Source organism: Camellia sinensis, chromosome 7 (assembly GCF_055761805.1).
Source record: "Camellia sinensis isolate YWXY chromosome 7, ASM5576180v1, whole genome shotgun sequence".
Classification (NCBI taxonomy): Eukaryota; Viridiplantae; Streptophyta; class Magnoliopsida; order Ericales; family Theaceae; genus Camellia; species Camellia sinensis.
In genome coordinates, this window is record NC_138967.1 from 125,228,729 (window position 1) to 125,244,972 (window position 16,244).

Below are 16,244 nucleotides of genomic sequence, written 5' to 3' on the forward strand. Positions count from 1 at the left end.
ATATATTGTTGATAGCACAGCGTGATGATGACCATTATTTATTTATTTTTTACAATGATAAATAAATCGTATTAGTTGGCCTTTAAGGGGCACAAATCTTGCATTCACTGTGTAAAATATGTGTACTATCATTTACACGAAGGCAAAGTGTCTCCAGTATCAACAACAAAGAAAACACACAGACCAGAACAAAAAATAAAACTGATAGTGTTAAAGGGTTCTCCTTTTTACTCACCCAACCAAACAAGACCTCCAAACTAGGTATAGCAAGAACTGAGAGTCTTCTCTTGTCTTCTAGAAGGAATGCCCTTCCTTTGAATTACACACCTATGCCATGCCGAGTAATGCCAATAGCAACGACTGAACTTCCATTGCAGCCCTAAAAAAGGGCAAGGTGGTCCACTGACAAGTCCAATTTGGAGTCATGTTTGCTCTCCTAAGGCTGTCAACTACGAAAACTTCAATGGGTAACTAACCACACAAAAAAACCCACCTTTGCAGAGCAGCTTGGCAGTGGCTAAAATAATTTCAATGCTTCTAATTATAAGTTACAAAAAAAAAAAAAAAAAAACAAGCCAAAGGAGCATTTGAATGTCCCAAGTAAATCAAATCATCACTGCATTTTGCTCATCACCTGTTTATTTCATATGCGCATGTTTTGTCAACACTTGATTGGAACTAGCAGTTTTGCAATTTCAGTAAATGTTGTATAATCATACCATGGATAACCTGCAAGTGATTACAATTAGAAAGACCGCCTATTTAAATCATATTCACTTCGCAGGGGCACCAAAACACCTGATCAGTTCAAAGAAATCACAGAATGTAATATGGCATTTGCTACTATTTCACATTAATAGACAATGACATTCAAGTAGACAAAACAGAAACTAAATTCAAACTCTAGAATATCTTAAATGAGAAAAAACCAAATGTTAAGAAGGCAGCTACATAATAAGTCCAGAGATTTAAGCCCCATCTGGCTGGATGAAAGGATTCGCAATCTCATCAGTTCCATCAGTAGGTGATACAAGCATCACGACAGTTCCCCTACACACCTGCAATAGAACCAACAACAAATATTTAACCAAGAATTCTTCAAAGTATTGCAACTTTTCTTCTCATCTTTTGGGATAGGAAAAGTATATACAACTTTTGGATGGCACTTCTAAGCATACTTCCCAAGATATTTTATCCAATTTTATATAAAAGAAGCGGTACCCCTTAAATAAAATCCACCTCACATGATGCACCACCAATTTCCATCAAACCTTTTGAATCAAAACATCGGAAAAATTATATAACAGCCAAAACTTCACTAATATAATTTTCATTTTTCTGAAAATTGAAAATTATGGGACGGTATTTTTATTCTTTAGTATTTCTGGTTAAAAAAAAAAAAACAGAACATAATTCTGGTGTTTCTCTGAAAACTGGTTCTTTTTTAACTCCTTTTTTTTTCCTGAAAATAGTTCCTGAGAACAATGAACTTAACAAATTTTCAATTCTATTTTCTGTTTTACGTGACTCCTAGAACAGAAAACTATTTTCAAAAACTCCAACAAATACAAAGCCCATAATAACCCTTGTTTCCCATTTAAGTGTTGAGAAAAGAGAATTTGCAGTATCAAAACCTAAAGACTCGTGCATAATTTGATGCTCTCCGAAAGATGTAGCAAAACTTGTTGCCTACTTAATAAAAAAAAATTTAAAAAACAAAAAAACAAAAAGAAACAATGCAAAGCTACATTTATGAAACCAAATTTCTTGTTGAACATACCAAGCTACTGAACTTTTATAAAAGGAGCCTACTACATATAAAACTTGTTATCTATGTCCCGGCTAAGGTATTTCATGGTTTCAGTTAGTCCAAATACTCCAGTTCTTTACCCCAATTAAAACTTAATCAAAACAAAAATGCAAGAATTTTCCAATTCAGATTTTTTTTTAAAAATCCCATAAAGAGGATTTTCCACAAAAATTAAAAATTTTTGCAGTACATTAAAGATAAGAACTCCATTGCAAATTTTATGTTCAAATTTTAATGACTACAGAGAACATACGATTAAGCCAAGACGCCTGGTTTGATCAGTAGTCTTCAGTGGATCATCTGGGTCTGCAGCAAAAGCACAAGTCAAAATCATTCTTCCCGCACTCAAATCAGAAGCTAATGCTTTATTCAGAGTTGGTTTGACAAATATTTGTAGACTGAAGGAAAAAACATAGTACTGCTCAAACCTAATCCAAGACAAACAACTTCTTAAAATGATTATGACATTTATTTGTAGTTATGAAGACTCTCTAAGAGTGCACATGTTGCTGAGTGCACATTTTGGCAGCCATTACATAGCAAGAGAGATTTCAAGTACAACAATGAAAACAAAGCCCTGAGCCCAAATTCAAAGCTTCAAATGCAAAGATGACTTCATAAATGGTCACCCCTTTAATGTAAAAGTTGTAGGCTTCCAACACTTAATTGGTGTTGGGACGACAAACATTCACTACTCTGATTAAGCTCTCATGATTAGCCAACAGCTAAGTCAACATTTGACAATCACATGATTATGCATAAGCCACCATAAGTACATAGAAGGTCCACCATAAACCATGGATGACAACTAAATTTCTCCAAAGCTCGCACTTGGACAGTAGAAAATATCAGTTTGTGTATGCAACTGAAGTGTTCAAGACATCATATAAATCAGTAAGAAGTAGTGTTGGCTTGACAAAGTTGTTAACAGATCTCATACCAGCCTCAGGGTTACTTATAAAGCTCCCTTGAATGAATCAACTTTTCCCTGCCGAACAAGGGTCAATGGTTCGGGGAAAAGCTTATCTCAGATTGTTTTGGAAAGTTGGAAGAATCATTAGCAACCAGAAACTCAGATGAACGTAGAAAATGAAAACGAGGTCTTTTGATAAATATAGAACAGGACTCAGACACTGACCAAAAAAGAGTTCGCATGTCTGGAGCTTCTCAAGCAAAAATTACACTAACACACCAGTTAGATATCGATATACACATGGAAAATGAAAGAAAGATTAATAGCCTCACATCACAACTACCATTCTAACCCAAACTTCTTGTGAGCTTCCAAGTTCTTGTATTTCTTCTTAATGTTGCTTGGAAATCAAACAGTGAATACATTAACAAAGATTGTCAATTTTCCATCTCCAAAAATACCCAAATTTAGTCACTACTCACAACAGTAACAACCAAAACCCTAATTTCAGAACCAACAATGCCTTACAAATCAAATGAACATAAACCACGAACTAGTGATATTAGTACTTTTACCTTGTTAGTTCTTCTTCTTCTTCTTCTTCTTCTTCTTCTTCTTCTCTTTTTTTGAAAGGTGAACCTATATTTAATAAGGGCAAGTATTGTAATTAATAAGATATGTTATTTGTCAAAAAATCTTTGATTAAATGATTGCTCACCTCTTGGGATGAAAATGCATGAGATTGTTGTTGATGTGACATTGACCGAACAGTGGGATGACTACTAAGTGAATCCACAACCTATCATTCAATTAGAGACTTAAGTTGTATATTAGCTCTAGGCAATTTAAAGTAATAACTAGTAAAAATAATTAAAATACATGCTGCCTATGTAATGGGTTTGATGGCGCAACAACTGGATCAGCGGGCACGCCTGCAACTTGCAATTGAGATTCCAAAAACTGAATTCGTGACTGAAAATCTGTGCGTATAGCCTGAGTTTGTTTCTCCATTACTTCATTCATCTTCGACGTAAACTGCATTTGATACCGTTAAAGTTGCTCTTGAACTTGTTCCTGAACTTGAGTTTGGAAGAGACGATTCTGCTCTTGTGACCGCCTATATCCACCGCCAAAACCATCAGTGGGTGACGGTCCCAATCCAAACGTCCGAACATGGCCAGGTCCCTCTGGGCCCATAACTTGTGTGAAGATTCGCTCCTGTAATGCTGCAGGGTTAGTAGAAGATCCCTCCATGTGCTCTGCTAACTCATTCATTTGAGTCTGCAAGTTTGAATTCAATAATCAGCCTCCAATATAAATATAAATCATATTAAAAGTCCAAAGATAAAGTAGTATCACATACCATAACCTCATTAACTGAATCACTATTTGACGTCCCATCTTTCATGTATGCGGCCATCCACACCTGTGACCGACTAGCAGGAACCCCATTGTTCTTTTTTGTCTCCTATAAATGAAAGACAAACAAAATCTTAAGATAAATAAGAAAATTAAATAATTAAGCAATTAAATATGTGAACAAGTTAAGTAAATAAAATAAACAACTAAGCAAATAACATCTGTTTTTGTAGAACTGGTATAAATTCATTATGGTGCAAATTGTTGACACCTTTTTAGCACATATAGACAGATATAGTTGACAAAGAATGAAAAGGATGAATGGAGAGAATAATTATACCTCCAGTCGAACCACTGAGAAAGGCTTTCGGCCTGTTCTATGATGTAATGTCTTCTTCTTTTGGATTTTTCTATTCTTCTTGCTTGATTTCTGTCCAATATGAAATTTATTTAAGATGTTATAAAAAATTATCATATATAAACATTTTTTCACATAAATAAAATTTTACCGATGCACTCTGAGTGCCCCAATAGTAGACCAAAGCCCGCCACTGATCCTCATGTACTCTATCTGGTCGATGAGCCAACCTTTCTGCATCATTCTTGAAAGGTTTGTATCCCATTGTTTTCACTCGACTTTTCCAATCTCTCCATTTCTTTCCAAATGAAGCCATTATTGTTCTCTTCATGGATTCATCTGCATCCGTATGAGCCTGCATTACAATTATAGACACTTGTAATATGCAATGTCAACTACACTTGTAATATGCATTTCATATGGAATACAATTGTAACTTATTTCATATTAAATATCCATATATACCTTTATCTCCCTCCATATGTTATCTTTGTTTTGTTTTGGAACATAATGCCAAGTCGTAAAAGTGAGTGGTGCAGGACTCCCATCTCGTGCCAAAACGCCCAAATGTGAAGCAAGGGATGTGTGTCCTTCAACTACTTGATTCAACTCATTTGGAACAACTTTTAAAATGCCATCTTCACTAGTACCCCATTGACCATGCACATATGTGGGACCCCTTGTCTGCTTTTGTGTGGCTTGACTTGAGCTAGGACCTACAAAACAATAGTAGTAAGCTTCATATTAGTTTCTTTATGATGCAGTCAATTGGTCACTGAAGATGCAATCAAGTGTAACATTGAGCTATAGCATACCTTTTATACTAAACGAAAATCAAATAATATGCATTTCAATTGAATATCTGAATTATGCTTTTAATTTCAACAAATTTCAACATATCATACCATGGGGTGTTAAAATTCTGCTATCCTTGCTTCTATACCACACATTATGCTTTTAATTATCCAAACTCAATTTTTTTTTAAAATAACCATGCATGATGTATGATAGATAGGACTACAAATCTAACTCAAAAACACCATAAGAAAATATCAAGCAAAGTTGATACATACCGGCTGAAACAGAGCCATGTGATGTACTACCGCTACGTGATGTGGTAGGAAGACTGCCTGGTAGATGCCATGATGCCGATGAATCAGGTATGACTTTCATCTTGAGTGTGGTTTGAGTCTCATCTGAACTAGAACTACTAGAGCTTGATTGCTCACTTTCACTAGAAGAATGGTCGAAGCTAGAACTTATAGATAATATCTATAAAAAAAACTACAAACAGAAGAGTAAGGACATGATAATCTATAAATATCTACTGCATTCAAAACAAAATAAGAGTACATGAAAGGTAAAAATGGCCATTTAAAGAAAGGTACAAAGGTACAAAAGCAAAGATTTTATTAATATGAATATCCATACAGAAAACACAAATGTAAAAGTGAATATGCTTCCAATTACAATATCATATCAGTTCTTCGTCATCTTCAAATTGTGCCTCTGTCGATGCTTCAAGAGGTCCAATAGTTTCATCAACAGTTGTTCCGTCAATACCTTGCCTAACCCAATCCATATCCTCCTCACAAGTGAAGGAAGCTACATCTAACTCTTGATCACCAAATCCTTCCACTTCGTTGTGATGTAGTCCTTCATCAATAGTTGGTTGTTCTCCACACACCTCATACAAGTCTCTAGGTTTCATCTTGAGTACAACATTCCAATCTTCATCAACAGAATCATTAACATAAAAGACTTGTTGTGCTTGAGATGCTAGGATGAATGGCTCATCACTGTCTTGTTTCTTCGCATATAACAAGTGATTGAAATTAAGAAGTGTAAAACCAAAATCATCCTGCTTGAGTCCTTTATTGTTATCAATCCAGTTGCACATGAATAACATGTATCTATGGTCGTGTGAGTAATACAATTCAATAATATCTATCACATATCCATAGTACGCTACATCACCTTCCACTGGATTAATGTCTTTCGCACTTGCATAGCTAGAAGTCTTTGCCTTCACCATAACCCCACTATTCTGTGTTTTTCTTCTCAACTCACAACTCTTAGTATGGTACCTAGTACCATTAATTATATACCCATTAAATCTGGTGGCCTTTTGGCTGGGTCCCAAAGCCAAAATTTTAATCTCTTCTGACAATGCTACATTTTCAGTAGCTAATAGCTCAGCAACCTGTTTTTCAAAGAAAGTTATCAATATTAAACATCAATTAACAACTTCAAAAATATAGAAGCACATGGATTGGAAAAATATAGAAGACTTGTGCTTAACATGCACTTACATGAGAATTGAACCATTTGGGAAACTCATCATTGTGACGACGATCCACATCATAATCTCTGAGACGACGATATGACCGCTTAATAAATTCACGATGTTCCCTACACAATTAAACTACTTGTAAAATGCACGATAATTATAGTTGGTATAAATACATTCACAATGAGACAAAGGTTGCATCTATCTTACTCTTGATATGGGACAACCGCAGCAATGTTAAATAACATATACCGATGAGCCTGTATCCATGTTGTGTTATCAAGAACAAACCCTTTTCCTTTTCCTAAAGCCCGCCCCATTAATATCTCAGGATTGTCACTAACATCGCAATTCCTTAACGGTCGATGCAATTTCGACTCAACATCATGCAAGTACCTTGAGCAAAATGTCATACATTCTTCGACCAAGTATCTCTGTGCAATTGAACCTTCAGGATAACTTCGATTACGGATGTATGATTTAAGCGTCATAAGGTACCTATAAACAAAAAGATGCATACATAACTTCCAAGTATAAACAATCAAATATATACAAAATGGACATTGGAGTAGAGTACATCCATCGACATTGCACTGGACCGGCAATCTTCGCTTCCTCTGCTAGGTGAATGGGTAAGTGCTCCATTATATCAAAAAATGATGGAGGAAAAATTCTCTCAAGATGGCAAAGTGTAAGAGCGATTTGGGACTGAAGACAATTTAGACCATCCACCTCTAGGGTTTTGAAACACAACTGCCTGAAGAAATTGCTTAACTCAATTAATGGTTCAACCACTTTCTTCGGTAACAAATTTCTCACTGCTATTGGAAGTATTTGTTGCATGAGTATATGGTTATCATGACTTTTCAGTCCAGATATGCTACGTTGTTTGAGGTTAACCCGACAAGAAATATTGGATGCGTAACCATCTGGAACTTTGATATTCTTTAAAAGTGTGTAGAATAGACTTTTCTCTCTATTGTTCATGGCAAAACATGCAGGAGGCAAATAATACTTGTTCCCAACCCTTTTCTGAGGATGTAGTGCCTTCCGAATTCCCATATCTTACAAATCTCGACGAGTATTTAAATTGTCCTTCCCTTTCCCATCAACATTTAATATCGTCCACAATACATTATCACACACGTTATTTTCAATGTGCATCACATCAAGATTGTGGAGAATCAAATTATGCTCCCAATATGATAGCTCAAAGAAAATACTCTTCTTCTTCCAATTATGACCCGAGTCCTCATTTTCCTCCTTTTCTTTCCCCTTTCTATTCTGTTTGCTAGATTGTTGATGCTTAGAATTCAATTTGAACTTAGGGCCTAGTTGTGGTAGCATATTAGCCCCTGATAACCGAGTTGGACATGGTTCGAATTCATGAGTGCCATCAAAAGACGCACTAGCTTTCCGAAATTTGTGACCCCCATTTAACCAGCAACAATGCCCCATGTAACATAATTTCCTTCCGTTCTTTAAATATCGAGAACGAGTATGTGTGTTACAACAAGGACAAGCTAAAGCGCCTTTCGTGCTCCATCCAGACAAAATTGCATAGGCAGGAAAATCATTTATAGTCCACAATAACACAGCATGCATTCGGAACATCTGATTAGTTTCCGCATCATATGTGTCAACACCGTTTTCCCACAGTTCTTTCAATTCATCCACTACAAGGCGTAAGTAGACGTTAATAATATTTCCAGGTGAAGAAGGACCATCGATGAGCAATGTCATCATCATATGAGGCTGCTTCATGCACAACCATGGTGGCAAATTGTATGGCATTATAATAACTGGCCAACTGCTATGAGAGACATTCATTGCCTTGAATGGATTGAATCCATCCGCTGCTAAACCCAGTCTGACATTGCACGGCTCACTCGCAAACTTGGGATACAAATTATTAAAAATTTTCCAAACTGGAGAGTCAGCGGGATGTCTCATTTTGCCGTCATCAATTCGGCCCTCTGCATGCCATCTCATTAAAGAAGATGTTTTGGATGACATAAACAATCTTTGAAGCCTTGGAATCAATGGAAAGTATCTAACAATCTTATGTGGAATTCTTTGTTGCTTCTTCTTAACATCTTTCTCCTCCCCCTCATGTATCTAGGCATATGACACATTATGCAATCATCCATACCAGCTGTTTCCTTCCAATATAGTGAACAATCCCTTGGGCATGCATGTACCTTATGATAATCGAGGCCCAAGTCGCTAAGAAGTTTCCTAGTTGCATAAAATGACTTTGGCAAAGTTTCACCCTTTGGGAACGAATCCTTCAAAAGCTCAAGCAACATTGTGAAAGACTTGTCACTCCAACCACTAAGGCACTTGATGTGCAATAACCGAACAATAAATAAGAGCGTTGAAAACTTCTGACACTCAGGATACAACTCTCTTTCGGCCTCTTTCAGTAAATTGAAGAATTTTTCGGTTTTCTCAGCTGGACCTTGTTTAATACCAGAACTTGTTGCCTCGTGAATAAAGCTTGGTGGAGGAAGTCCAAATCCTTCGTATAGCATTTCATAAGTTTCATCACCATCATTCGAATCAGTTTGCTCGACATTCACATTGTGTGGCACAGGCGATGACAAATTCTCCCCATGAAAAATCCAACTGGTGTAACTTGGAAGAAACCCGTTGATCATTAAATGTTCCCTGAGCAGGCCTTTCTCCACCAATTTGACATTATGACACCGTTTACATGGGCACGTGTCTTCATTCAACAACGGCTTATTTTCGCATGCAAATTTAATAAATTCCTTAACCCCTTGTATGTATTCCGGGTGCAACCTATGTTGATTTATCCAACTTTTATCCATCTGATTCTCTCTTACACTACAAATGCCACTGCCAAATCAACAAAGTTCAAAATTACCGTTCCGTTTTAATTAATCTTAACCTCAATTAAGTACCTTATAATGCATGCAATATGACATCATTCACCTCTAACTGGTCTCTAATATGTTGGTTCATCCTACTTTCCTATTCAGGAATGCACAGTCTATATTGTAAAAAGCAGCTCATACCGCTCTGCTTATCTCTAATGAAATTTCGGCAGCATCTCCCCATGGTTCTCCAAATACACGACATAGACTAGGTGTACTATTACACCTTGTCTAGTATGCACTCGGAGAACACAAGGAGTTGCTACATGAAATCTCTACGAGATGGACTATAAGCAGTAGAACTACTAATTACAATACAGACTTGTGCTCCTGAACTGTCCAACTGGACAATCCAAGAAGAGCTTCATTAAAGATGACTAGGTATCTCTAATGAAGATTCTTGGATGGGTCTAAGGCTATTTATGCATGCATGCACCATTAATGATTGCATCCCGATGCTGCAATCTAAATTAGTACTATCAAGCATACTAGAAGCATATCTAGTATGAAGCATATTAATGAAGAAACCAAAAGTTTCTACAATGCTCTTGATAGATTATGATAGATTCAAGAAATACATTGCTCTCTCAAATCAATCAATAATGGAATAATTTTGGCAGGAACTCATGGATGTGGGAAGTTCAAACCCACTACCCAAACCAATAAGTGTACCAAAGCTCGAATACTTCCAATGATGATGATGATGATGATTTAGAAAACACCAAAGAGCAACCACCAAATGAGGAATCACATTCACAATCATATTAGTTGAGGAATCACAATCACAATCACAATCATAGTTATCCACGTTAATAACTATGAAGAAAACTTGTTTGAATTGAAGACCAAACTTCACCATATAATACTACAAATCAAGACAAAGTTACATGCAAGACAATTCTTTCACATGCTAGCTAGACGATTATTTATTTATTTATTTTGGGTCAAATAACCCTCCAAATGAAGTTAATTGTATCCTACACTCTCTCTCAAATTAATCTATCATGACATTATAAAATTAGAAATTAATTAAAGGGTTAATTAGTAAAATGTCTATTCTTATATGGTCATGTGTTATCCAAGATTAATTTTTCTTTTTTATTTTTTCTGATAAGGATATGTTTTGAAAAAGTATCAAAATTGAAAAAGGCATTAGCAATAGTGAAGTAAACATAAATACATCACAGGAGGTATTTTGTCCATTTTAATTAAATTGATGAAATGTAAAGTTCAAGAATGAAACAAATTTAAATTATTTATTATTAACTATAAATAAATTTTGAATAAATAATTATAAATATGTAGTAATGTTGTATCCAATGTGCACTGAACTTAGAAGCAAGCTATGAGTATAAATGCAGCTTTGATGAAACGTTGAGACAGAGAATGAAAGAGAGAGAGAGAGTCAACGAAACAGTAAAAAGAGTTTTGATTTGAGAGTGCAGTTTCACTAAAATGAAAGATCATTGATTGGCTGCCGCTACACCATTTAATTAGACAGAACTGAACAACTTCTAGCCCTTGTACTACTCACTTCCATCATCCATATTTCATCATAAAATAATAAATTCTTTTACTTGTTGGTTGATCCATACAGATAAAGGTAAAACCCTTTTTTAACCAACCAACCAACCCTTCTTCCAGTACTTACTAACCAGATACCAACCAGTAGAATCTCCTATCAAATTCGTCTTACAATAGAGAAGAAAAGAAAACTTCGGCAATCACGAAAAGACATCTAAAAGGGTTAAAGTAGACATACTATTGAAGGTATTTCATTTGGGCCTACCCTCCTAGGAAAGAACATCAAAAACCATATCATTTAAAAGGGCCAGTGTTGTCACATTTCGGTTTCTTTTACATCAGTGTACTCTAATACAGGCCATTCATGAAAAACATTAGTTGCAGCATGCACAGTAGGATAATTTTTCAAAAAGCTTTGGAACAGGAGAAAAAATAACAAGGAGAAACATGGAATTGAAAGTAAAAGCAGAGAATTAAATGAGGAATGAAAAGTAACATGACAATGATTCAAGTAGAGAGAACAAAAGACTGGAGGAGTAATCATTGTTAACTCGGCCTCAACTGTTGAGGAATAGGACAAGTTCATACTACTGCTCATTTTTGCAAGTGCAAAGATCTGTTGCATTAATGTTTGCAACAAAAAGAGAGCATTTTTGTTAGTTACTAAGAGTTGTCTATTTACCACTTCCAGAATGAAAATGACTAGAAACAGAGTTGACTGCTTTCAACCCAATTTGTTGCTTCAAAAGTAAACGTATCAAGCACCTTAGCTTAGAAAAAGAAACAACCATATTTAACAACATAATGAGAAGCCATCTAAAACAAAAGATCATATTTAAGTCTTCTGGTGAGGAAACCCTAAATTAAGGTTTCCTTCTCCATTTGATGTATTTTCTCCTCTAATTCAGTTGATGTACAAAAAACCAATATGAATTTGTTTTGGGGGTAGTTTCTCAATTTCCATGCTTTCTATGAAGGGAGTCTATTAGTCCCACCCTAGCTTTTAACATCTTTCTCTGGAGGGACTATTGCTTCATATCACTACCACCATATGATGAAACTGTAACAATTTTTTTTTGTACAAAAGCAGTAGCAAGGTCCTCCACAATAAATTCTTTCCCATAAGAACTTTCTGCTACAAGGTAGAAATAATTTTTTATGTTTTAAAATAACCATCTATGTATCAATGTCAAGCTCTTATAAGTTATAACCCTAGGCAACTCAAACCAACATAATAGCATCTTAATCCTAATTAAAAACACAAAGCACAAGCAAGTGATGGCCAACCTCCACCGTTTGAGAATGTATGATAAACAAAACCATTAACATTTAAATTATCAATCTGCTAATTTTTCAAAGTAGAAAACATACTTGATTAGACCAAGCATATCTAATTTGATAAAAAGGCCAGATCGGCTGTACAAAACCATTAACATTTAAATTATACATGCAAAATGTACAACAAATCAGCTTGTAAAATCAAAGCAACAACAAATTCAAGTGAATTGTGAGTAAAATTACAAAGCTGAATCTCTGAATCACAGAGCTGAACTGACAGAGATAACTAGGGTTTAGACAACACACACACACACAGAGAGAGAGAGAGAGAGAGAGAGAGTAGCTCACCGACCTGAATCGATTTTGAGAGAGAACTTCGAAATGGCTCGGATGAATCACCGATCTGAATCGATTTTGAGAGAGAACTTCGAAATGGCTCTGACTTCGATTTTGAAAGATCTTAGACAGCGCAGAGAGGGCGAGAGAGAGAGAGAGAGAGAGTGAGATTTTTGCTTATACTTGCTTATCATATTCAAAATAAAGGTGAAACAGGAGAGAAGGAGGGCGTTGAACAAAAACCATTCCAAGGCGTTTAAAAAACGTCTTTGATTCTTGAAATGGCGCTGTTTCAATTACAGGAAAATAAGACGTTTATAAAACACCGTTAAATATTAGAAACAATGGCGTTTTAAAAAACGCCATTAAAAAAACGCCACCTAACCCCATATTTCCTGTAGTGTATCTTAATATTATCTTATTTTAATTTTAAAGTTGAATGGTTGATTTAAGCACCGTTTGGGAAGTAGTTTTGTGGGCTTTTTTGGCTATTTTAGCCACAAAAGACAAAATAGGTTATTTTAGCCACAACAAACAAAACATCACATCCAACCCATAATCATTGCACTATTCTCTCACAAAAAAAGTCAAAAAAGCCAAAAAACCCTTCCCAAACCAAGTTTTTTAGCCCATGCTAAAATAGCAAAAAAAGTCAAAAAGTCAAAAAGCTAACCCACTTCTTTCAAAAACTAAAAAATTGATTTGACAAGAATAGAATCAAAAGACAGCTAAAACTAAGGGGTTATTTGAGATGATTTCAATAAGTATATATTTTTTTATTTTTAAAAAAAAAATATGTAAGAAAGTAGAGAGGTAATGTAATCCAAAAAAATAAAAAATAAAAAAAGTGTACTAATAGGGGATGCCCAACAACCCCGAACTTTGTTAAAAGAGAAAGTGGTGCGGTTGGACTAGGTGTTATTTCGATTATTCCAATTGACTATTTTATTTTTATAAAAAATTATGTTGATTGGATATCGATAACTCGTAAATTATAACATATTTTATCAATAATTTATTTTTAAAATCATATTATCATTGAAAAAAATATATTCTAATCAAGAGACTATCGATATCCAATGAGTGTGATTTTTTGTAGAGATAAAATATTCGATGAGTTTTACATATTGACTAATTTGGATTATCAAAACAAGACCTATGGGGATTGTGGTGAACACTTTGAGGGCCACCCTTTGTTAAATTACACTTTGCCCCTTTATATTTGTTTATTTTCTTATTTGACCTTTAAAAGTTTTTTTTTTCTTTTTTTCTTTTCAATATGACCTTTCATATTTCATGTGTTTTTTATTATTTACTTCTAAAGTTATTTTTTTTAAAAACAATTAGATAAAAAATGTCACATTAGATTTGTAATTTAAATTTGTTTTATAAATGTGAGTTATATATAATAAAATATTTTTATGATATAATGTTGTTAATGTGTGTCTAATTTTGAATATAAATGAGGCTAGAAGGCTAAAATAGCTATAAAAGACAAAATAAGTTAAAAAATTAATAAGACAAAATGTCACATCTAAATCATAGTTATTTTAAAATTAAAAAAGTCAAAAAGTTCATCCAAAATGAGACTTTTTAGTCCAAGGTAGAATAGCTAAAAAACCAACTCACTTCCCAAACCAGGCCTAAATTGTTTTTAAATTAAGGGGTTGTTTGACATATTTTGAATAAGTATATTTTTTGATTTTTTTGTTAAAAAAGTACTCCATCTGTTCCAAAATATAATCTCTTATTCCATTTTTCATTGTCCGAAAATATTAGTCTATTTTAACAAATGAAGGACTAAAATAATATGAATTTTTTATTTTGTCATTCTTTTTTAAATTCATTAACAATACAAAAAGTAAAATTATGACAATTGATATTTTAAAAAAATATGTCAAAGAATAATTTTAAAAAATTAATATTTTTAAAATGCAATAATTATACTATTAAAAAAAATTAGTTTCCACAAAAAAAAAATTATTATTTTATTACGGAGGGAGTAAATAAGAAAATGATGTATGTTTAAAATAATTTTTTTAAATTTTTTACGTGTAATATAAATAATGGCTGGTAATGTAAATTTCCATTTTCACCCCTCCTTTTTGACAAAAATTTGCAACAAATGCAGCTTGACGAGACATATTTTTTTTCTTCCTCTTTTGGTTCTTGCTCCTGTTGCCCCCTGCAGCGGGCAGTGATGCAGGAGGGAAAATGCTCCGGACCCCCAGTGGGGGTGCTGGGGGTCGGTTGTGATTGGCCCAAAAAAAATTGTTTTTTTTTATTATTTTTTATTATTTTTTATTTTCAGTCAATGAGAGGCTGACACGTCACTGGGAGTGTCACTGGGGGTCACCCCCACTTGGGGGTCGGAAGCATCACCCGATGCAGGAGTGTATTATTGCATACATGGCTGAACTGAACACGCGTTCTTTTTGAAAGCGTAAAATGACCCACATTTCTAGAGCTATGTTATGAATTTAATTAGGCCAAGTTTGGGAACTTGTAAAAAAGTCAAAAAGTTACTCAAAAAGTTAAAAAGTTAACACTATTCACCAAAAGTTAACAATTACGGCTGCACAACTCCTAATTCGAATTTTTCCCTACAAATCAATTTTTACAATTTTTTATTACACATTTTTCCATAAAAAGTCAAAAAGTTAACCCAAACATCCATATTTTCAACCTCATTTTTTTAGTTCAAAAAGACAAAAAGTGCACTTATTTAGAACACCCCAAACAATCTCTTAATCTATTAAACTTTTTATATGTGTGGAATTTAGACATACGTGGATTTGTGTGGGTTGTATATCTATATAAGAGATTTGATAAATTATTTGAAATATATATTTCTTTCGTCTCAAAATAATAGTCTTTTTTGAAAAATTTAACGTTTTTTGATTGTATAATTGTTGCACTTTAAAAATTACTTTTTGATAGTATATCTTTTTAGAAATATCAATTGTAATTATTGTACCTTTTATGTTGTTAATAAATTGAAAAGAAAGAAAAAATAGGAAATTCATATTCTAGTCTTCAATTTTTGAAATAGGACTAATTTTTTGGAATAATAAAAAATAGAATAAGAGATTAATATTTTGAGACGGAAAGAATAACATTTTTTACATTTTTATCCATTTGCACTCGAAAATTTCTACCAAAATAGAGTACGTTAATTTTTTTGCTTTTACAAAATACACCTGCTTTATTTTTGTAAAAAACAAAATATTAGAGATGTTGAAAATATGTTTTTGTGAAATAATTTATACAAATTGTAATAATTTTATTTGCATCATAATTTTGTATGTTGAAAATGTTTTTTTTTTGTGTGTTGGGCATGACGATTATATTACTCCAACCCATTCGATCACATTTGTTAACAATTGTACAAATGTATTTTTTTGATTGGCAAATTAATTTTGTACCGTTTCCTTTCATTTTATTTATTTACAAGCATATGCCTGTACCTAAAGGCA

The 16,244-nt window shown here is 33.9% G+C and overlaps 2 long non-coding RNA genes across 3 annotated transcripts in view; both read right to left on the bottom strand.

The window, feature by feature from the left end:
• Positions 1-668: 668 nt before the first annotated feature.
• Positions 669-3,737, bottom strand: LOC114266995 (uncharacterized). 2 transcript variants are annotated; one of them, XR_014334719.1, is made up of 2 exons: positions 3,442-3,737; positions 669-1,058 (listed from the first exon to the last, which is right to left on the bottom strand). It is a non-coding gene; the product is annotated as an uncharacterized LOC114266995 (long non-coding RNA). The 2 variants fall into 2 exon arrangements; XR_014334718.1 differs by lacking the exon at positions 3,442-3,737 and adding an exon at positions 3,299-3,326.
• A 918-nt stretch (positions 3,738-4,655) lies between these two features.
• Positions 4,656-16,244, bottom strand: part of LOC114286442 (uncharacterized) — a 53,617-nt gene continuing 42,028 nt past the window's right edge. Inside the window, exons 7-8 of the long non-coding RNA XR_014336017.1 lie at positions 4,906-5,156; positions 4,656-4,795 (exon numbers count right to left, since the gene is read on the bottom strand). This is a non-coding gene — a long non-coding RNA (uncharacterized LOC114286442). The remainder of the gene's footprint in view (positions 4,796-4,905; positions 5,157-16,244) is intronic.